General features: G+C 38.4%; 1 protein-coding gene and 1 pseudogene across 2 annotated transcripts in view; both read left to right on the forward strand.

The window, feature by feature from the left end:
• LOC123862956 (RNA-binding motif, single-stranded-interacting protein 3) overlaps positions 1 to 24603 on the forward strand; it is a 1542535-nt gene that overhangs the window by 976884 nt on the left and 541048 nt on the right. The gene's annotated exons all lie outside the window — the stretch shown is intronic.
• Positions 10082 to 10160, forward strand: LOC123834920 (U4 spliceosomal RNA; annotated as a pseudogene).

Genomic DNA, 24603 nt, shown 5'->3' on the forward strand with positions numbered 1-24603 from the left:
AACAAAACAAAACAAATAAAACCATTACCTGCGTAGTGAGTGTTATGAGAGATATTTTGGGCCAACAAAGACCAATTGGACCATGAGCTTTTCAGAGGGGATGTTTTCTGTATCCAGGTGTGTTTATGTTTACAGGATGTCAAATTATACATTTATACATGGCATCAGACAGATGCATAGATTTTCCTCTGTAAGGTGCCAATAGCTGTTGACTGTGATATGCACAATATTTATCTCTCTAATGGGAAGTGTCCCTCCTAGGTGAATCTCAACTTATTTATCTCTCTGTTGTATATCTCATGGACAACAACCCTCAGGGGTATGTGGGTCAGTCTTAAACAAAGCATAGATGTGCTTTCTTGCAATCTGGAGCAATGGAAGGAAAATAATATTAGATAGGCTGGTGGCTTAATAGCTGCCTCCTATTTTTAGAGCCCTTGACATGGCTCTAATTATGGACATCATCATACGGTTTACTGTGTGCTCTAGAATCAACAATTTCTATAAAATCTATACCAAAGATCAGATTTCTTAAAACAACTGGAAAAAGGGAGCTCTGTGATTCCAAATATCAACATAATGAACAATTAAGTTTTTCTGACACTGAGCGTGCCCATCAGCCAGTATTAGTAACACGATGGATGAGTAAACTTCAAGTGTTGTTGCATATATTTTGTGCAAAAATTGAAATCAGTCCAGGAGAGCTGTAGAGAAGAAACAGTTTCAGCTATTGAGCCAAAAGAATTAGTCATCATTTATGTCCCACCAAATTACTTGACCTTTGTTTGCTTGATTTTTCAAATGAGGATCTAGATTATAGTTTACAAAAACAGGTAGTAATCATGCAGTGAAGTGGAGAGAAAAATATATTGGCCCTTCTTGAGTGAGTAGCTCAAATCAAGTATTTTATATTAAACAGAAGAAATCTAAAGTTAAAGCTGGATTCTTAATAAGGTTCTAAGGAGCTGCCAAAATGTATGCAAAATATTGAAAGTACGCTTGAATGCACTTTTTTTTTCTGGATGAAGTTTACATGGCATGAAAATGTTTTTAAACATTGGTACAGGTTCACCTCGTTTTATTGTGCTTCACTTTATTATGCTTCGCAGATACTGTGCTTTTTGCAAATTGCAGGTTTGTGGCAATCCGGCATCAAGCAAATCTATCAGCGTCGTTTTTCCAACAGCATTTGCTCACTTTGTGTCTCTGTGTCACGTTCTGGTAATTTTGAAACATTTCAAACTCTTTCATTATTATATTTGTTTGGCGATCTGTAGTTTTTTTTTAAAGATTTTATTTATTTATTTATTTATTTATTTATTTATTTATTTATTTATTTATTTATTTATTTAAGAGAGTGAGAGAGCACAAGTGTGGGGGCAGAGGGAATGGCAGGCAGAAGGAGAAGCAGGCTCCCCACTGAGCAGGGAGCTAGATGTGGGGCTCAATTCCAGGACCCTGGGATCATGATCTGAGCTGAAGGTAGACACTTAATGACTGAGCCACCCAGGTGCCCCTGGCGATCTGTGATTGGTAATCTTTGATGTTACTTTGTAATTCTTTTGGGGTACCCAAACCACACCCATATAAGGCATCGAATTTAGTGGATAAATGTTTTATGTGTTCTGACTGCTCCACCCACTGGTCATTCCCCTCTTTCTTTCCCTTTCCTTGAGCCTCTCCAATTCCTGAGACACAACGATATTGAAATAAGTGTAGTTGATAACCCTACAATGGCCTGCAAGTGTTCAAGTGAGAGGAAGAATCACTTGTCTCTCACTTTAAAACAAAGCTAGCAGCGATTCAGCTTCAGCTTAGTGAGGAAAGCAGCTTGAAAGCTGAGGTAGGCCTCCTGCACCAAATCGTTAGCCAACTTGTGAATGCAAAGGAAAGTTCTAGAAGGAAATTAAAAGTGCTACTGCAGTGAACACACAAATTACAAGAAAGTAAAATAGCCTTATTGCTGACCTGGAGAAAGCCTTAGTGGTCTAGTTAGAAGATCAAACCAGCCACAGCACTGTCCCTTAAGCCAAAGCCTAATCTAGAGCAAGGCCCTCACTCTTCAATTCTGTGAAGGCTGAGAGAGGTGAGGAAGCTGTAGAAGAAAAATTTGAGGCTAGTCGAGATTGTTTTATGAGGTATAAGGAAAGAAGCCGTCTCCACAACATAAATGTGCAAGGTGAAGCAGCAAGTGCTGATATAGAAGTCACAGCAAGTTATCCAGAAGATCTAGCTAAGATAATTCATGAAGGTGGCTACATTAGATAGATTTTCAGTGTCAATGACAGCTTTCTTTTGGAAGAAGATGGCATCTAGGACTTTTATAGCTGGAGAGAAGTCAATGACTAGCTTCAAACTTTGAAAGGACAGGCTGACTCTCTTAGGGGCTAATGAGTGACTTTAAGTTAAAAACAGTGCTCATTGACCATTGTGAAAATCCTAGCGCCTTTAAGAATGATGCTAAATCTACTCTGCCTATAAATGGAACAACAAAGCCTGGATGACAGCACATCTGTTTACAACATGGTTTGCTGAATATTTTAAGCCCACTGTTGAGATCTACTGCTCAAAAAAAAAGATTTCTTTCAAAAGAACACTGCTCATTGACAATTCATTGGTCACCGAAGAGCTCTGATGGAGATGTACAGTGAGATAATGTTGTTTAAATGCCATGGGATGCCTGGGTGACACAGTTGGTTGGGCATCTGACTCTTGGTTTCAGCTCAAGTCATGATTTCGGGGTCGTGGGATTGAGCCCTGCATTGGGCTGCATGCTCAGCATGGAGTCTGCTTAGAGTTTCTCTCTTCCCCTCCTGTAGCCCCTCTCCCCACTCTCTCTTTCTCCCTCTGAAATAAATAAATAAATCTTAAAAAAAAATGCCAGCTAACATGACATCCATTCTGCAGCCTGTGGATCAAGGAGTAATTTTGATGTTCAAGTGTTATTATTTAAGAAATATGTTTCGTAAGGCAATGGGTGCCATAGATAGTGATTCCTCTGAAAGATCTGGGCAAAGTAAATTGAAAACCTTCTGTAAAGGATTCACCATTCTCAATGTCATTAAGAACATTTGTGATTCATGGGAAGAGGTAAAAATATCAGTATTAACAGGAGTTTGGAAGAAATTGATTTCAACCCTCATGGATGACTTTGAGGGTTCAAGACTTCAGTGGAGGAAGTACCTGCAGATGTGGTGGAAATAGCAAGAGAACTAGAATTAGACGTGGAGCTTGAAGATGAGATGAGTGGCTGCACTTCTCATGATAAAACTTGGGTGGATGAGGGGTTGCTTCTTATAAATGAACAAAAAAGTGGTTTCTTGAGATGGGATCTACTGATGAAGATGCTGTGAAGATTGTTGAAATGACAATAAGGGATTTAGAATAGTACAAAAGCAAAAAGATTATTTCCACCAGCAAAAAGATTATGTCTTGCTAAAAGCTCAGTTGATGGGTAGCATTTTTTAGCAATCAAGTATTTTTTACTTAAGGTATGTACGTTGTTTTTTAGACATAATGCTATTGCACACTTAATACACTACAGTATGGTACAAACATAACTTTTATATGCACTGGGACACCAAAAACTCCATTTGACTCACTTTCTTGTGATAGTCACTTTATTGCAGTGGTCTGGGACCAAACCTGCAATGTCTCCAGGGTATGCCTGTATACATTTTTAAGGATTCCTGGATAGACAGCAACTCAATACATATAATTCTGCTATTAATATGTTTATAAATGGGAGAAAATCTACGTATTTATGAAGTTTACACTGAAAGCTCTTTGAATCTCTACTGCTTCTCTTGCTCGCTAAGACAGAAGCCTCAGGGATAAGGGCAACTGTTTCAGGGACACCACGTTTACCTAATCGCAAATGTTTTGCCATGTGAACCCATTTGGGAGAGAAATTTTAGTATGTTGCATTTACTTTTCAGCCATTTTTTTCTGGAATGTTATTCCTCCACTCAGGCAAGGAAAACTCAGATGGAAGTCTTCCACGGGAAGTAGATACCATTGGAATGGATTTTAGGCAGGGAAGTACTCTGTATCTCTAGGCTGGCACAGCCTGGTGAAAACTGTTGAGCTGTAGCATTTCCATCACGGTGCCAGCTCGATGGCTAGACGCCAAGATTGCTATTTAGCAACAAGCAGCCAGACAAGCAGCTGGTTATTGCAGTGAATCTGAGCAGCGTGCCTGGGGCCATGACTCTGGTGCCAGATCCTCCAACCCAGTTAGCAACTGAACCCTTGAGGCTCTTTCTGGCTCTGTTCCCTTCTCGCCTCGTGGTAGGCTTTGGCCTGGCAAGGGCGGTCTCCAGCAGGTTGTCTTGCCTGGGTCCTGAGCTCTGGCATCTGGCTGGAGCAGGATGCTTCTAGACCACCAAAAGCTGAAAGAACCCTTGGCAGCGGGGGCTGTCTCGGTGGAGGCACTGGCCAGAGCATGCTTTCACTGGGGGCTGGCTGGAAGAGAGCAGAATCAACAGGAGCTGTTGGCCTTCCACACAAGCCAGGGGCAAAGAAGTGACAGCCTCTTGGCATCTGCCTTTGGCCCTGCTGGCATCTATTTGGTGCTGTCCTTTGTGAAAATTGGTAAGACTGAGGGGCCTGGTGAGCAAACTTGTCAAGAGGAAACTGGGGTGGGGAGGTGGGAAGGTGGGGAGGTGGGAGGGAGGAGAAACTGGCCCGGGAGATACAGTCATAATCAGTGAGTATAATGACATTAGCAATGGGTGAGCAGGGTCTTACTAAATATTCTCTGTGTTTCCAAAGTGGGAAAAAAAAAATCCCTTCCTTAGGCTTTTTAACTCTATACTTCTGCCAGAACTTCTGGACCTTGAGAATAGTTTGATGTTAGGCTATTGGACAGGAGAGAGCACAGCTTTTCAAGAGGCCCCTTCTCCCTGTAGGTGTTCCCCTCCTGGGGTCTGGCACCATCTGCAAGTTCGCTGCAGCTGCTGATGAATTTAAACTGAGTTAGCAGGAGTTGGGCACAGCGTCTTTGGAAAGCACTCATCCTTATTTTGTTGCGGTGGGAGTGGGGAGAAGGGACTCTGGCAAGATCATTTTCCCACTGTTCTCTAACAGACACCAGAATGCAGTTTTCAGCACTGTGCCCTCCATGTTGATTCCCTGGAACGTGGAGAGCTATTCAGAATGGTTCAAAACGAAGTCTGGCGATTTGAACATAGCCATCGGTTAATTCTCAGCATCTTTCAAAGGATGCCTGTAATTTTTCCCGGGGAAAGCTGAAGTATACTACAATGGTGGATCTATTAAAAATATTGGCACAGAGGAACAAGGACTCCATTGTGTTTAATTGCTGGGATTCCCGCCTCACCACAGAGGACAAGTACCAACAGGATACTTTCTATGAAACTTGTCTTTTATTCCTAATATTTGATCACTTTCTGGAATGAGGCATATGAGGCATATGTCTATCACTTAATGTAGATGAAGTAAATAGAATAGGACATAGTTCCAATGTTATCCTGCAACTGTAAAATATTTTTTTCTCTTTCTCTTTAAGATTTTATTTATTTGTCAGAGAGAGAGAAAGAGAGAGGCAGAGGGAGAGGGAGAAGCAGTCTCCCCGCTGAGCAGGGAGCCTGATGTGGGACTCGCACCCAGGACCCTGGGATCATGACCTGAGCCTAAGGCAGATGCTTAACGGACTGAGCCACCCAGGCATCCCCTGTTTTTGTTTTTGATCAGGTCCACTGACATTCTTTTACTTATTTGGCCTTTTATCCAAGAAACATTTATTGTTGAAATTCACCATGCACCACAGCCCTCAGGACTGTGTGGTTCACAGACAAAGCAAGCCGTGTATATCATATAAAGGAGAAATCTGTTACTAGTTTAATGAATAAATATTTCACTCAAAAAGAATTTCATAATAGTAGATAGGATTGCATTTCTTATTTAGAGAGCCATTTCAGTTGTCAAAATAGCACATTGGCATTTGGCATTTTTGTTCATGAAGTCATAGCTGGATAATTTGTGTTTGAGCCTTCATTCACTCCATCGCCTTCCTAATCTATCTGCTCAACTCCCACTCATCTCTAAGAAACCGGCTCAAATACATTGCATCATGCATTCCATATTCTTTCTCCAGTTATCACAAAATCATTTGCCACAACATGCATCTGTATTCCCACTTCACCTTATTTCTATGTTGATTATTACATTTACCACCCTGTGTTCTAGTTCATGTGTACTATTCATCTCTTCTGCTAGATTCTGAAGGGAGCATTCTGCAGTCAAATGCTCTACCACTGAGCTATACCCCCAGAAGGGAGCATTCTGAAGGGAGAGCTCTTTCTTTTCTATATTTGTATGTATTTTTAAAAAATTTCAGTAACATAAAATTATACTGTGAAATGAAATTATCACCATTTACAGCAAGATTTTTTTTTTGTTTTAGTTTCCAAATATGAAAGTTCTGTTGATTCTTGTTATTTGTAGTTGTTATTTCCGTAAAGTCTGAATTAGCAAAAATTGAACTATTGCACCTAATAGAGTTAGGTTTCTGTGAAACTCTGATCACAACATATTCATCAACCTATCAATACATAACCTGGGTTTATGTGTGTTTCTGTTTAAAGACACCTATTTAGGGCTCCTGGGTGGCTCAGTTGGTTAAGCGACTGCCTTCAGCTCAGGTCATGATCCCGGAGTTCCAGGATCGAGTCCTGCATTGGGCTCCCTACTCAGCAGGGAGTATACTTCTCCCTCTGACCCTACCCCCTCTTGTGGTCTCTCTCTCTCTCAAATAAATAAATAAAATCTTAAAAAAAGACACCTATTTAATATATAATATAATTCATTAACATTGAACTCATGGCCAACAACCCTCTAACTCATGCCTGAACAAAGGTTATCCAACACATATTCTCTCTATGAGACATTGCTAAGAATCTGGAAATAGCAAAATTAAACCACCAAATTAGTAAGAGTTGATTGTGCATGTAAGAACAGTTCACGAACTGGGAGCTTTCAAATTCAAAACTGACATGAAGCTCAGAAGCATGACATTATAGGATGGCTTATAAAGTGAAAATGAGGACTGTTTAACCTTTACAATGATTGGCTCTTACAGTGGGGGTTTCCAGATGGCAGGGGATTGGTTGAAAGTTATTATCTTACACCGTTTTTAGGGAGATGACTTAAGTTTCTTTTATGATTGTCGGAGGCATTTACAAGAAATAACCTACGTTACACTCATTTTCATGAAATAAGCTAGTTTTAGTTTTGCTTACATGGTTTTGTCTGCATGGGGGATTTTCAAGCCTGGTTTCCAATTTTATTTTAACAGCACATTGTAACCTTCATGCACTTAGGAACACTAGAGAGCACTTCAGTGCTATTCAAAAAAACCCAAAAAAACAAAAAAGTGAAAAATGTGATACTAAATAGACTGCCAAAAGGACACTTGTTTCCAGTATGAGAGCTGATACAAGAAGGCAGAGCATTGCTTTGTTCAACTTCAGTTGAGAACATGCATATCAGGCAACTCAGAATGTTCACCTCATGGCACATATCCACAAATGACCACAAAACCACTGCGAGAATTGATTCGGAGGTCCCAAATAAATTTTAGTGAGTAGGTACATTCACAAATACAGAATCTGTGAATAATGAGGATCGGCTATATATGTATCACTAATATTTAATATGATAGTCACCATTTTTTTTAGTCCAAATTGGGAGTGTGGTGGGCTATAGAATTAGAAAAATTAGTTTCTGTAGAGTATTTTAGAAGTAGTGAGTAGGAAATTTGTATCTGAAGTAGATTTTATTTTAAAATTATGTGACATCCAAAGCACTTCTTATTTATCTTGAGTGTTTAATTCAGAAAAGAAAAATGAGACCATTTTTAAAAAAATGCGTTTTCCAGAAGATACTCCACACCCCCTATAATTTACTCTAATATAGAACTTAATGCAATATTAACTAAAAGTAAAGTATTGAATGCATAAAGGCACATCCTGAGCACAAATATCAGCACAATGGATTTTCAGTAGCAGCAATGAGCATGACTCAGAATAGAATATAGATATGCATGTATTATTGATGCTAATTCACTCTGGGGAACTTCCCTGTGCAATTTATCCAATCCACTATGTACCAGTGGATATAGTACATGCATCTCTTTATTCATCCTATGTGGGATTATGAACAGTACCAGAAGGATGCATTCATTAAGATTCATAAGAAAGTAATGACCATTTTCACAGTAATGGAATTTTTTCTAATAGAAAAAAATGGGTATTGTACTTCCAAGACATTATTCAGATATGTGTGCATGCATAAGTATTTGAGAAAACTCAGAAAAAAATTTAAACTCTTGCATCTCTAAATGGATATTTTCAATTAAAGAACCAAGTGTTTGTGTGTGGAAAGTGATCTGAGAAATACATGGCAAGGCCCTGCCATAGCCCTAAAAATACAGGGGTGAAGGAAGGCATAGCACAAGAATTAAACTGGTGAAATGGATGAAGGGGGCCAAAAGGCACAAACTTCCAGCTATAAAATAAATAAAACACAGGGATGTAATATGCAGCATGTTGACTATAGTTATTAATACTGTGTTGCATATTTGAAACTTGCTAAGAGAGTAGATCTTAAAAGTTATTACAAGAAAAAAGAACACAAGTATATAAACAACTTTCATATGAGAGCGATCGACATAAAATAGTGTGATATAAATGTAGTCAGCATGAGTAGACCTAGAAAGTATCTTTAGATATCATAGTATCATAATGCATAATATCTTTGCATTATGATGAGGCAGAAAGAAAAGCCTGAACAGCATTTCGAATGGGCCATCCCAGCGCACACACAGAGCCACATTGCAGCCCAGGTTCACTAATGTGTACAGCATATGGCATGGGTTGGCATAGAGGTAGATTTGACTCACTCAAATCAGTAATCTGGGAATCATGCTTAACTCTTTGTCTTTCTCCACTTCCACATCCGATCAGTTGCCAAACCCTGTCATGGCTACCTCCTGGATTTCTCTGTTTGTCCATCCTCTGCCCTTCATCCTCCCTACTAATGCCTTCACTAGGATCCTGCTGTCTCTTACTGAACTGTCTCTTGATTGTTCCCCGTGCCTTTAACAAAGGCTCTTCAATCTGTACTCCACATTACAACTAGAATCAGCTTCACATTATGTGATCCAGACAATGTCACCTCTAAGCCCAGAGCCCTTCCAGTAGTCCCACAGTCCTTGCATGTCATAAAGACCACTCAGGATCAACTAGGTTCTCCATTTCCTTCTCCAACCTTGCCTCTTAGCATCTCTCACTTTGCACTATTTCAACATCAGTAAACTTACCTGACGTCACTACAATTGCCTGTCATCTTTTGCCTCCAGGCTTTTATACCTGCTGCCACATCTGCCTGGAATAATCTCCCTTCCCCATCACTCTCTTACCTAGGTAACCCCTCTACACCCGGTCAGGCACCAGTCTACATGCCAGTTTGTCTAGGAAGCCCTTCCTGATTCCTTTCACATTAGACCAGATGGCTTTCTGAATTTTTCAAATAGGATCCTATACTTAGTCCTTATATAATCAATCCACAATGTATTACATCTTTTTTTATTAAAGATATTTATTTATTTATTTATTTATTTGAAAGAGAGCAGAGCAAGTGAGAGAGAATACAAGTGGGGGGAGGGGCAGAGGCAGAGGGAGAAGCAGGCAGCCCACTGAGCAGGGAGCCCAATGCAAGACCCCAGGATCATGACGTGAGCTGAAGGTAGACGCTTCACCGACTGAGCCACCCAGGCCCCCACAATTACATCTTTAAATTGTTGTCCTCCCCTCCAACTAGACTGTAAACTCCTTGCAAACAAGGACTATATTGTATTTACCACTCTATATTTGCCACTATAAATTGAATGGATACAAGAACAGACACGCAAGGTAGGGAAGATTTTTGAAGGAAAGATAGTGCTGAAATCAATACATAGCTAGAGATAAACTGTTTATCTCTGTATTGAATATCTATACACATATTGTTCATGGTTACTCATGGTTAAGCCTTTAAATTATATAAAAATAATTATGTGAGCTTTGCGCAGTGGCAGTATCGTAGCCAGTGAGGTTTATCCGAGGCTCGATTATTGCTAATTGAAAAATACTTATGTAGAAGTAATAAGAGACCTACTAAAAATCTTGGCAGGACAAAGGGAAAAAGACCTGTTATTTAAGTTGTTTCTCTCTCTCTTTTTTTTAATATTAATTTATTTATTTGAGAGAGAGAGAGCAAGAGAGAGAGAGAGTGAGCAGGGAGAGGAACAGAGGGAGAGAATCTTTCAAGCAGACTCTCTGCTGAGCTGGGAGCCCGAAGTGGGCAGATCCCATGACCCTGAGCCGAAATCAAGAGTTGGACGCTCAACTGACTGAGCCATCCAGATGCCCCTTAAGTTGTTTTTCAAAAAACACATGCATTTAGTATTGCAAACTATCTGTCTTTTTTGAGTACTTGGATGGAAAGGGGTTCCATAGGATGAATACTAGGACCATACTCTCAAGAGAAGCATAGCATATTTTATAACTTTTACAAAGAGTTAGGACTATGTCTTCTTTTATTCAATTTCCCTAAAAGTTTTCTCTGCAATTAATTAATCTCCCAATGACATCAGAAGTGAGAGAGCCTGGGTGGTGAAGTAAATGATGTGACAGCGATCTAAGCACCATGTTCTGAGGCTGTTACCTTGGCTAGGTTATTGTGAGTCTGCCGAAGAGGCTGCTGGGATGTGTAGATAGAACTCGCAAGTCATATGTTCCCTCTGGTCAGGGAGTTATTCACAGCCTGTTATGTGCAAGGCATTTCCCAAGGTCCATTGAGAACCACACATCATCTTTTCTTCATTATCTTTAGGAAATAAGTTGACAGGGCTGGCTTGCTTGGCTTAAACTTCACCACCATCCCTGCCCACATGCTTGCACAGTTTAATAGCATACCTTATCATGCAATACTATTAGCGAGGAGAGTACTTCTCATCAGGAGTGCCATCGGGCAGAGCTTGTCTAGAATTTGAAGACTTGATTTGTATTCCCTTTTTGTCCTACTACCAGCTGAACAATTACATGAGCATACAACATTCATCTAAAAAAAGTAAAGAATAGCATTATTTGTTATCTACCTGTTTAGAATGCCATAAAGGCAAATTATATTCTTATAAACTGCCCTCTGCTTCCTGGGCACAGGTGCTTATCATCATGAAAGAGGTTCATTCATTCAGTCTTTAACTAATTCAGCAAATTTCTACTAATTGCTAGCTGTGTTTAAGCTGCTGTGATAGGTGCTGGGAATAAAAAGTGATTAGAGCAAAGATCCAGGCCATGTGGACCGTAGAGCTGAATGGGGAGACAAAGGGAAGGAAATAATCATAGCACTGTGCTAACTGCTAAGTGCATCATTTCTAACTTCAGGCATTTCTGCTTTAGGTGCATTTCTATCATACAGGCCCTTTGAGTAAGTGCAATAGAAAATTTAGATCAGAAATGTGCTAATGCGAAGCAAGAATCCAGAATTGAAAGAACCATGGAATCATAGGGCTCGAGTGGGCATTAAAATGCATTAAGTGAAAAGGATTTTCTAAAGCTTGAGTTCCATCTGAAATCAAAGTGCCAAGTGGTCCACTAGCTTAGCTTGAGCATTTCTAATGAGATGAACTCGCTGCGTCTTGATAGATGTCATGTTACTGTTGATAAACTCTCATTGTTTATGAGGTATTCTCTTATAACAAGTCAAAATACATTTTGCTATACAGAGCAAAACTAATTCTTTAGGATAACAGCCTCACAAATGTAACACGGTAATTGTCAGAGCCTTTGGGTCTTTTCTCCAGGCTAAATAAAATCAATATACTATTGGTAGAAGACGGTTTACTGTCCCAAAGTCTTTTCTGAATATACACAATAGAATAGGATTTTTCAATGTGTCAATTAGAATCAGGGGGTGCTGAGATCAGTCTGGTGGGTAAAAATTAGAATAGAATAAAATACAACGTGTCAGGGTCTTTTAAACATAGTAACCGTAAGTATTGTTTCATGAAAGTTTTGTTTGCAGGTGTGTGTACATATCTGTGTATCTGCATCTATAGATCTGTGTTTGTGTAAATACTGAATCCCAGATTAAAATGATTTCCTAATGGAAATCACAATAAATAAAATACCACCGATATATCCCCACAGGAGACTTCGCATGCCTTAAATAAATGTTTTTTGAATGTATGCTTAATAATCACCTGGAGGGTTTGTTAAAAAGATGGTTATATCCCTTTTCCTTCCTACCCATTGTCCAGATTCCGATTCAGAGCATCTGGTGTGGGATAAACTACATCACAATTTTAATATGAATTGCATTTTTAATAAGCCCCTGGGTTCTGCCACTGCTGATCTATGGAGCCCAATCTGAGGTCACCACTGACCTAGGTGACGCATGACTAACTTACATAAAAGCAGAGTGAGGACCTGGGTGTCCATCTACATAGTAAATGTTTGATGATGCTTAATTTAGTTAGTAATGCTTAATTTCTTTTATATTTTTAAGTCAAATTAAATACAAATAGAAAGTTTTAATAATTTCTACTCACACCCCACATTGGAGACAGTTGGTGAATTGGGAATAGTGCTTGAAGGGGAGGTCAGGGTTAGAGACATAAACTCTAGAAGGAATTACAGAAGCAGTATCTGATTCCCAGGAGTTAACTCATTTATACTGGCTGATCTCTGAGAGCGCCTGACCCACCTTAGTTTCCAAACACATGGTCCCTCAATGGTCCCGTCAACCAGTGAAAGACAAAACTGCAAGCTGCAAAATAAAACATGTGCATTTATTTGGGATTCTAGGGATTGCACTCCAGGAGACACAGATTTGGCAATAATCAAAAGTGTGTTCCAGAGAGACAAAGGAGGTTAGAATTTTTATAGCAGAAAGAGGGAATTTGCGTAGGTTGCTTGAAGAAAAGGTGATTGGTGCTGGTATAGCTACAGTTCCATTAATCTGTATGTGATTGGTTGCTAGGGTAATGTTAGGCAGAAAATCCATTTATGTCCATATAGCAGATGCCTTGGCTTTTAGCTGAGTTCAGCAAAAATTCCAAGAATTTGAGATAGAAGATGTGCATAAACCCCACCTCCTCAATTTCCTCCTGGCTTCACTTTAAATATCTCTCTTAACAGTGGTTATTCCATTTTATTCCCTGTGCTGTCAAGTCCTTAATTCACCTGTGAGAGAACTTATCCTCGGTGGTCTCAGTTTTCTTTTATGATCTCACCATCAGTTTTTCTAACTTCTCCAGTCCAAAGTTGATTTTCCCTAACAGAGAACCCCAATGCAAACTAGACCAGGAATTGTGTAAAATATTGACCATTTCCAATGGACACCTGAAGTTTCAAGCAGATTTCCTGCCTTGATTTCCTCATTGTGTTCCCGTTGTTTCTCTGTAACATTTGGTTCTCTCTTCTTCCTTTCATGGGCTCCTTGTTTTATCTGAGAATTATCTGAAGGCCCCTTTTGAGAACACCTTCATGTATAGTATGCTTGCGGTTTTCTGGGATGCCCCTACCCTCTAAAGCTGTCTCTGCCTTCAGAGAGGTATGCTTCACAGCACACCCATTCCTTTCTCTTTACTGTCTTCTCATCTTCCTTCCTGAAATCCAAAACCTCACTTGGCTTTACCTTTCCAGATCTTCAGCAGCTTTCCCATGCCATAGTTCCTCTCTCCAGGACACTTCTGTTATGCAGACAGTAACAGCAGTAACAAAAACAACAAAATGGGTCCCTAGTTTCACACAATTCCAAAAGTGTTAGCAAGCTCTAACAGTTGCAGAAAGAAGCTTTGATACACAAGGATTTGGAAGGCACACATCTCTGTTATATTGCAACATTGTGTAGGAGGAGCTTTTGAGATAATGTATATAGAAGTAGGAAATGGTGCTCTATTCTGTGAAATATTTGTGGAACCTTCGTATTTGGGTTTGCAACAACAGGAAGCTTAAACCGGAGTGTACACTTTGGAGTTCCAATCTGCCACGTATTAGCCTTGTGAAGTTTGGGCAAATTAATATTCTGAGTCTCTCTTTCTTTCTCTTGAAAATGGAATAATAATGCATGATGAGACTGGGTGACTAAAGGGCAGATAAAATGTAAAGAATTACACTCCAGGAAGATTCTGTCCTAATTACCACTGTTAATCTGATTTCTGAAGTACAGCTTCATTTGTTCAGTTAAATCCTATTTCTCTACGGATCCTTTCTCAATGGTGTTTTAACAGCAACTTCAGATTGTGTGCCTCCTTTTGAGAGAGGTTGTCTTCAAACTATGCTATTTATTCCTTTAATTTTGTTGTTAATTCCAAATAAAACTCTGGCTACTTTGGTGCTCTTACACTATCATATATCACCTCCTAATTGCATGGCATATCCTGTTCTCATTTATTTCTGTTGCCCATTCATTAAGCTTTCTGGGCAGCCTAGACCCAATTTTTGACACTTGCCTGGCTTCAGCCATGTATCTGCTGTATCTCACTTTTCTTGATTGCTTCTTAAATGTCATTGCTAGGATAATGCCTCTTGTTCTGCTTTTCCCAATGTCACCCAGCCCTTAGAATGGATACAACACTACTTCACCCCTGCTTCTCCTGTTTTAGCAGTATCAATAAAGTTGTTTTTGATGCTGTGCCAAAATGTATAATCATAGATTGCTACCACAGCTAAGTTGTTGAGAATGATGAATCCATAAACTACAAGGATGGATTTTACTGATAAGAGCTCTTTGCTTATTGCTTTTGCTTAGAAACAAAATCCTTGAGAAAACTAAGACTCAAATTTCAAAATGAAACCTTTTTTTTTTTTCTGATAGCTACAGACTTTTAGATATAGATTCAACAAATATTTAGTACTTATTATGTGATTGTGCTGTGTTAGGTGTTGGGATATCAAAGGACACCAGTATAGAGATGATGATGGTGTCCTTATGAATCTTTAAGTCTAATGAAGAGAGGGGTACATGAAACTACTAGAAGCTATGGAAGAAAAACAGAGTATTCTGAGAGTTCATGTTCAAGGATTTGATTTAAGCTGGAGAGGGGGGTAACCTCAGAGAAGGGCCTCCATGACAGAATGATATTTAGGTGATATGTGTCTACAGAGTGTCTATGTGGTACCAAGCGCACATGTGTTACTATTTAACCTGCTTTTAGGTAAATGGGCATTATCCGTGCTCAGATGAAGAGCCATCGAGCCTATGTACCTATATCAACTAACTTGAGACTGGCAAAGCAAACTGGTGAATATGCCACTTCTCCACAGCCCTGCCCTGCTGGGAAAGCCTTTCACACATTGAGCTTAAATGTGCATGAATCTAGCTTTTGAGATAGTTGGGGTAATATGCTGAAATTCAGAGCCACAGGTGTGGTTCTTGAACCATTGTTCATAGACAGGTTCTGTTTCTTGCCAGGCCTAGAATCTCACCATTGCACCCTTTCCAGCAGTGCCTAGTCCTGTTACCATGAATCTCTTGAGATCCTTTGGTTATCAAAAGATTACACACCCACTTGTCAAAATAGCAAAATTCTAAGATCATATGTCCATGGTTAGTTAAACAACTATGTGGAAGTAGAAATTGTTCTTCATTCACGCAGGGGCTCTACGTCACAAGGACTGGAACACCTAGTCGTAGTCCAGGGTAATGTGGGTGGAGTGGGCACCCTCATTACTTAGAAATCTTCTGTGGTTAGCACTGAGGACTCTATGTAGCTCATCCTCTTTTATTCCCTAACCTATCCCCCAAAATGTTCTTTTATTTACACACTACATTACACCATGTTTTGAAACTTAAGACAAACAAAGTAAATAGAGTGTTTCCTGTTGCCCTATGTATTCTTAGGTGACAGGATGCTGCCCCACTTTACATCCCACATATCCAAGTACAGTTCAGAATTGACAGCCAGCCTGATCTCCTCATTGACCAGTGAAACATTTTCTACATAATGTATAATTGAGTCTTTGAGGCCTTCAAAATCTCAGTGATCTTATTGCTTCTTGGACACTTACAGCTCTTAAATAACTTGTGTGAAAATGGACCACAATTGAGGAGGAAATCAGCCTAACTACTACCTGGGGCTCTAAGGGTTTCTAAAATATAAAGAAACATAAAAAGATGAAGAAAACTGAGTAAGTCTGTGGTTATAGCCAGAGAGGATGGGAGGTAAGAGGTGAAGCCCTGAGGGGGTGAGAAACAATGGATGGTCTCTAAGTGCCCTTCTAAGGTGGGTGAATGGGCAACTGCAGGGTGTTTGTTTGGGTTCAAGACTCAGAAGAAGCATTTGCTCAAGATGGTAGATCTAGTTCAGGCAGAAGGTCACTCTCCTCTGTGTCCCAGCACCGCCAGCCTCTCTTGAGTTTGTAGGAGACCAGATTATCAGCCTGACCAGGCTTTCCAATGAATTGTTGAAGCCATGGTTACCCCTCAGCAGAACTAGAAGCAATTTAAAGCCAGCACCCTGGCCTGAGACTTTATTGTGTGTGTGTGTGTATCTTCTATGGCGCCATTAATGGGTACCAGTTCTTTATGACTGATCCACAGGCTCTTGATGAACATCACAGGTGGAATGTTGTTCATCAGGCAAAAAAATGAATATACACATCTCAGATTCAGCTTAAGTGCCACTTCCTCTGGAAAGCCTAAGACACTCATCTCCCTCAGTTCATCCCCAACCCATCCCTAACTCCCAGAATAGATGTACCCACGCCTGCCTGGTTGCCTTATGATACATCATTTTGTGTACTTCGGTCTTAGCCACATGGTACCACCAACACCATATTGGACTGATTTATTTTCATGTCTGTGATCCTGCTTTAGTCAGTAAGCACTTCGGGGACAGAACTCACATCTGATTCATCTCTGTATTCCCAGGACAATAATAGAAGAAGCTAGACATATAGTTATAAAATACATAGATTAATACGATGATGATAAACACTTTCATTTACCTATCTAGTGCCATTTCATTTCTCTACAAGATCAATGAAGATAACACAAAGGGTTTTAAAGATAGGGAGTGAAAAATGTAACTCTGACTATTTCTTTTTCCTACCTTCTGAAAAGCCACAGCCAAGGTCACGTGAATAAAAGACATAAATGTCAGCAAAAGGATTTGTTGGTGTTAACCACGCCGGCTTCTTGGTATAAAGCTTGAGCATTAGTAGTTAGGCAATACATTTTAATGACTGTTTCTAATGTACAAGTGTATACTTAGAGACGGGAACACTGTAATACTTAAATAATTAATAATAAATAATTAACATGTTCCACCAGAGAAATAGCTTCTATTATTTTTGGCCTATTTGGTGGTCTCCATTTATCTTTTTAAACAGCTTTATGATTTGGAATCAAAATAGAGGGGAATGTGCATTTCCTCTGAAACTTTGTTTTTCCTTGCATATTTGGTGAGCCCCCTGAGCCTGGAGGCCTTTCAGAAACATACACTTTGTATTTATAGGCTTAGGTATCTATGTGGCAAAAAAAAAAAAAAAAAAAAAAAAAATCTCTTTAACTGAAATATTTTATGTAAGGTCCTAAAAAAATACATTTTCAAAGACAAGTCATTGCTATTCAGAGTATTTATTCCAAAGCAACTAGTTCATACTATTCACTCTTTAAAGTTAAGTTTCCCTAAGAATTCTTTCAGCCATTCAGATTTTGAAATCACTTGAAGGGTGGTTTACATATATGCTTTGTTATTTTATTTCTTAAATTCCGTACCAATTTGGGTCTGGGCATATTATGGTGGAATTGCCTAGGAGAAAAAGATTTGGTCATTTTGGTTTGCCCTGGGCCATCTAAACAGCTGTGTAAGCAGCAAGCCCTGGAAACACTGGGCTCACGACTTTTGGATATAATTCAAGAATCAGCGTGACTTCGCCGCAGGACCTCACTCACTGCCTCTAACTGTTCCTTTGTGGTCATTCCGGAAGTCAGAATTCAATATGAATGCCTCTTGAGAAATACTTTTAATGAACTATAAAAATCAGTAGTCTGAAGAGAAGGCCATTTCTGATACAGTGATTATACTCATCTCTGCACACCAATGCCAATTAAGGACTACAGATATGTCACAAGAAGGAGACACAACACTATTATTGCAACTACAGCTGAATTATGGCAGCTGACAGAACACATACCTGCAAGTTGGTGATTTCTCTTGAAAAGCAGAGGTCAGCCTCCTACATTTCACATTCTCCTTTCAAGTGCCCCTTCCATGAACTCTCCAGAATACTTTAATTTTAGATAATTGTTTTGATTTCACTGACCTAGTCACTGTTTTATTATCTTTTTTTTTTTTTTGGCCTCCTTTTGGAAAATTAAATATTTAAGACTGTTTTTTTTTTTAGATTATGCATTTGCACAGCTTTTGAATTCTATTGAAATAAAATTGCTCTTAATGAAACATCTGAAAACATGAACAAACAGTGAATAAGCAGAGTTTTCTAGAATAATGATGCTATTGTTAAGTGATTGAATACTTGGGAGATTAATATCATGGTGTACTGGCATGTTGGTTAATTCTAGCCATAATTTAACAGTAAAACCTACTTAAGAAAGCAGGAGGCTGAACAGCTTGTCAGACACAAGGCCCACACATGGAGCTCAACACAATAACACATTAAGCACTGTTTATGTATAGACATGGTTGGCCTTATTTTTTTTTTCTTAATCTGTGATTTAGGTAATAATTGCACTGTAATTTTAACTCTCTGTGCAGTTTGAATGTTCGCTTAATTGTTTTATTACCATTGTATTTACTGATACTAATACAGGGTGCCAGTGAAATTTGGCTCTGTGTCCCTAAATCTTTATTAACATAAGACTGGCATTGATTTAGACTTGATAACACATATCCCATTTCCACTAGATTACTCTGAAATTGTTTGACCAAAGGCTATGAGGACATTTTAGGCCAAGTGAAAACGTATAATTAAATTTCTGAAGAGTTCGCACATTCTCTAAGCCAGGCTTTTCTTTCTCTTGCATATTTTACAGAATTCCCTAGATGAGACCAAAGTGCCTTCTACTCAAATTCTGGCATACTGTGCACAGTCTGCATGTATTAATGATAGACCATGAGAACGTATTAGCTGAGAGCTAAACAAATTCTTGCAAGAGGAGAAGAAAACAGGAGCCTCCCGAAACGTTCCAACCTATCTTTCAGCTAGTCAACTTTGGCAAATGCAGAGTCTTATTAACTTGAAAGTTATCTTGACTTTTTTTTTAAGATTTTATTTATTTATTAGAGAGAGGGTGATAGCGAGAGCAGGAACACAAGCAGGGGGAGTGGGAGAGTGAGAAGCAGGCTTCCTGCTGAGCACGGAGCCCGATGCGGGGCTCGATCCCGGGACCCCAGGATCATGACCTGAGCCGAAGGCAGACGCTTAACGAGTGAGCCACCCAGGCGCCCCTATCTTGACTCTTAATACAAAGTTAATTTCTTCTAGCTCTTAGGTTCAGCAAGAATGCACGGAATTGCATGCCTTCTGTGTGTCTATGTGTCATAAAACAGTGGGTTTATGGCAGCGGTGTGCATACGAAATCCCTGGGGATTTGCTAAAATGTAGATTCTAAATCAGTAGGTCTGAGGTAGGGCTTCAGATTCTGCATTTGTAGGAAGCTCAAGGTGATGACTCTTCTGTGGCTCTGTAGACTACACTTTGAAGAGCAAGGTCATAAAACATGAGAAGTAAACATGTAACATCTTTTGTAGGTGGAAGAACTGGGCTTCAGAAAACATGTACAGATAGGCTATTATTAACTTAAGGAACTGACAGTTTATTAGGACTTTTATCAGGGTAGAGGAATAAATAAAGTTCAACTTCTTTGCCTTTTAAGTAAACTTTAACATCTCAAGGAATGCTATTAGTCCTTTCAGCTGGTTTTTTTTTTTCTCTACATTAATGTGGTGTCGTATATGTATAATACAGAAATATATACGACAGTCGCAGTGATCTCAGGGTCATGATAGATTCCATAAATTCAGTTGCTTTTGTGGTTTTACAATGAATTTATGAGTCTGCCAGCCGTCCACATGCTACATTGTTGATGTTCTTGAAATTTTCCATCCTTCATCAAGGAATGGTAAACCAGAAGATCTTCACGTCCTCCGACTTTTGTGGTGGTGGATCCCCCAGAGGGCTTGTGGCTTGATAGAACTTAGGCTTGTTTAGATAACCATACACAATACCCATATGTTACCTCCCTAAAGCCTCAACTTTTTATATAGACATTGCACTTGGGAAACCATCATGGGATGTATCCTAATCTGGAATAAGTTAAGTGGCTGATCTTGAGGACTCAGTACAATGCAGTAACTCTGTAAGACTTGGGTTTTTGGGCTTTCCAGTATAGACGATACTATGATTTCTTATGTCATATATCAGAAATGACTCGAATTAAGAGAAACATTTATTTTAACTCTTAATTTTGTCTCTATGGCAACAGCAGGAAACATAGTTTTGTTTTGACTGTTAAATGCTGATTATTTGAATTATTTCAATAATTATTTGTTTAACTAGTTTATTTTGTATGGAGTCAGTTTTCTGGGCTAGAAGAGTCTTCTCCAGACCTAATGTAAATTGCCTCAAGTTGACCGAAATCTTGTGGAGACAGAACCTTGTAAGGAACAAGTATTTGGAAACATGGGTGTTCTCTAGATAATGTTATTTTTCAGCTGCTATTCTTGCTGTATATATTTAAAGTTACACATACATATACAGTTTCAACATTCTGCTTCAAAGCATGGTAAATTATAGAGACATAACAGGACATAATATTACCAACATTTACCTTTTCTAAAAAATCAGACCATATATTGGGACTAGCTCGCAACTCAATGAAGTTACAGTGTATTGATTCTCAGAAATAGCAGAGAGGTATGCCTGGAAACTTTGCCTAATTTACATTTGCCCATCAAGTTTCATTAATGCATTATTTCCTAACCTGTAAAACTTGGAAACCTTACAAAGGATGATGGTATTTTATTCTCAGTTGTTTAGGAAATGTTATAGAAGTCTGCAACATTAAACGTTGGAAAGGTTGTGAAGAACCTCGTATTCTGCCGGTGATCCACCACTTTGAGAAACAACATGTGTTCTGCATGCCTCCTCCACCCCCTCCTAAACATAGAGCCTCGCAAAACTCTTGCACATTTGCACTAGTAAATAGATATGAAACTAGTAATAACAGCAATGTTTATAATGGGAAAAATAAAGAGATGTGTATGGATCAAACTAAGTGAAAATAGGACCACTGTAAAGAAATGATGAATTATTTATTCAAAGGAGCCCAGTGAAAATAAAAGAATCACAGTCTCTTGCATCAACATGGTTGAATTCATGATTTAAAATGAGAAAAATAGGGCGCCTGGGTGGCTCAGTTGGTTAAGCGACTGCCTTCGGCTCAGGTCATGATCCTGGGGTCCTGGGATCGAGTCCCACATCGGGCTCCCTGCTCAGCGGGAAGCCTGCTTCTCCCTCTCCCACTCCCCCTACTTGTGTTCCCCCTCACGCTGTCTCTCTCTGTCAATTAAATAAATAAATAAAATCTTTAAAAAATAATAAAATGAGAAAAATAAAATAAAATATTAAGTGAAAACAAGCAAGTTGCAGTAAAATATGTAAACTATGATTCACTTAAGTAAAGTTCTAACCTGAACAAACCTAAATGATATCTATCATATATGTATGATAAAACAATAGAGAAAAGCAAGGGATATTTTATTACAGAATATAGGGTAATGATTATCTATGGAGGGAAGTGTAGGAAATGGGGTTAGAGAGAGGCAAGCAAGATATTTCACAATTAAAACTAATAATTTCTTAAGCATATAATGTGTATTCATCTAAAGTTTTACATCTTTTACATATGTCATAAATAATCTTTCCCATATTCAATATTCATTTGTATACTTATTAATATATTTACCTAAATTCATATATAATTTAATGATCATATATACAATTTTATATAATATAATATGTAATTACAATTAAAATAAACATATCTATTATTTTTAATTTGAGTTCTAATAAATTCAGTATCCTGAATTATAATAAATTTATAATGTGAATAAAACAAGACAGGGTTTGGATATATACACTAAAATCTAAAAATAAAAAAATCCATGACTAACCACAGCTTTTACTTTTTCAGTACAATATGAAAAATGATAGTGATGCATATCTTAAGTTTTTAAAATGTCTGTTTGTTTTTTAAAATGCAATTTGGTGGTAAATTCTTTAAAATCCTATTTTACTGCCATGTAATAGGAAGTTGAAGTTTCATAGTGTCAAAGATTCCTCCGAGTATTTCAAAGACACGTCACTTAAGTGCAGTGAATGAATTCTCTCGGTGTATCAACAGCCTTAAATAGAAATACTACTTATTTCCCAAACAAGATTAAATCTTTTCTTAGTGACCCCACTGTTGAGGCTGTAGGAAGAGACCTCTCTACAAGCACACATACACAGAGACACACAAACATACAGATCTCAATGCTTTCTCATGTTATTTTTTGAGAACCATGTAATTTTTTTTTAAAGATTTTATTTATTTATTTGCGCGAGAGAATGAGAGACAGAGAGCACGAGAGGGAAGAGGGTCAGAGGGAGAAGCAGACTCCCCGCTGAGCAGGGAGCCCGATGCGGGACTCGATCCCGGGACTCCAGGATCATGACCTGAGCCGAAGGCAGTCGCTTAACCAACTGAGCCACCCAGGCGCCCAAGAACCGTGTAATTTCTAAGAGGAAACAATGAATGTTAGCTCCAAAGATACTTGTAGCAATATTAATTCTAAAACAGGCAACAGACACATACATGGGTAGGTGTCAGCTGCTCACACCTTTATTCTTTGGAAGTTGCTTGTTATGCTAACATATAGTGGACTGATGATATATATCCATGAAACAAAAACAAGAGAATAGAAATGCAGCACATGAGCTGTCACCTTTACATTCCTGAGGATAGTCTTTGGTACTTGGTAACTTATTCTTAATAATTTCTTAACTAATGAAGAAATAAGCTAATGAGTTAATTAATTGCTGAGTTAGTGATAATAAAGATTCCCTTTTAAGTATGTACTTTATAAACCACCCAGTGAGGATCACTACTTTTTTCATACCTGCTTGTCTGTGTGTGGCTTACATTGTTAACATTTCCTAACAGTAGTGAAAGGATTTTTGTGTTAAATACATTGATTTTGGCACTGCTTATTCTTAAAAGTCATATAGAAAGTCCTTAAAAGCCTTAGTACTGGATACAAGATTATATACGTGGTATGACTATCTGAAACACATAAATAAGAACAAACATATGTAGAAAAGGAAATTAACCAACATAGTGTGTGTGTGGTGATATTATGAATAATTTCATCTTCCTATTTATTTCCTACATGTTCCAAATCTGACTTTATGAGATAAATTACCTCTATAATGGAGAAAATAATCAACTTATTAAAATGTCAGTACTCAGGTGAGGAGTGGGCTAAAGACTATTAATAGAATTTCAATTTTATGGGCATGAAATGTAGTTTTTCATTACATTTAGTGTTAAGAAAAGCAGAACCATTATGCTCTCATGCATATGAAAAATATATGCCATCTAAACGTATCAACTTTTACTTTGGCTTACCAGTGGTTAACTTTTAAGACAAGTGAACAAGAGGCCTCCTCCTGAGCAGAATATGTTATATCTTGTCTGTATAGATACATCTAGGTGAATTCCTATTGTGTAATACACATCTGTAACCGTAGCACATGTGGGGAACAGCTGAATTTTTCTTACATTTTCCTTTTAGCCCATGACCTTCTCAAGTGTCATAGGTGTGTTCTTTTTCATGCAAAACATTTCCCCAGTGGAATGAAAGGAATGCACTCAGGAATGTATGTCTGTGTGTACCTGCAGTAATAGTGGGCAGGGTTAAGGCAAATGAACCAGAAGTCACTGAGTTAAACAAATTTTGTAATCTATGCAATTTATTAATTATGCTTTTTGGAATCTATTTATAAAATCAGCCTGAATTTTCTGACCATTAAATAATTGAAAGATTGATCATTACCCCAGCAACTACTGTGTTTGAGTATCTACTATAAGCTTTTCATTAAGCCAGAGTGCTTAACAGGCGTTCTTTTATTAAGTCTCCCCCCCCACCTGGTGTGATAGTTATATGTATTTTACACATAATTTAAAAAGTACTATGGATAATACAGAGAATTTATAAAGCAAATAATCATCACATAGGTAATTGGACTTCACCATTGATTTATGTTATTATGAATTATTTGAATATCCATTGGACAGTGGGCATCCTGCTATTGATCCAAGGACTGGATCCTTTGGGGTGCCACAGAGCAGCTTTATCCAGTATACCTCTCACAATTTAACGTAAAGATTGATATGTTGACAAAAAAATGACTGTGTTCTTATCCACTTAGGTACTTTGTTTTGTAAGTGTTTAGAACAAGGATAAGAGAATTACTTTAAATTAAAGTTGGGCTTGATTCTCATCTTTTCTGCTTTTTGTCTGTG

This window comes from Mirounga angustirostris, unplaced genomic scaffold, assembly GCF_029215605.1.
Source record: "Mirounga angustirostris isolate CCGP_5_RB_7025 unplaced genomic scaffold, mMirAng1.0.hap1 SCAF_1, whole genome shotgun sequence".
Lineage (NCBI taxonomy): Eukaryota > Metazoa > Chordata > Mammalia > Carnivora > Phocidae > Mirounga > Mirounga angustirostris.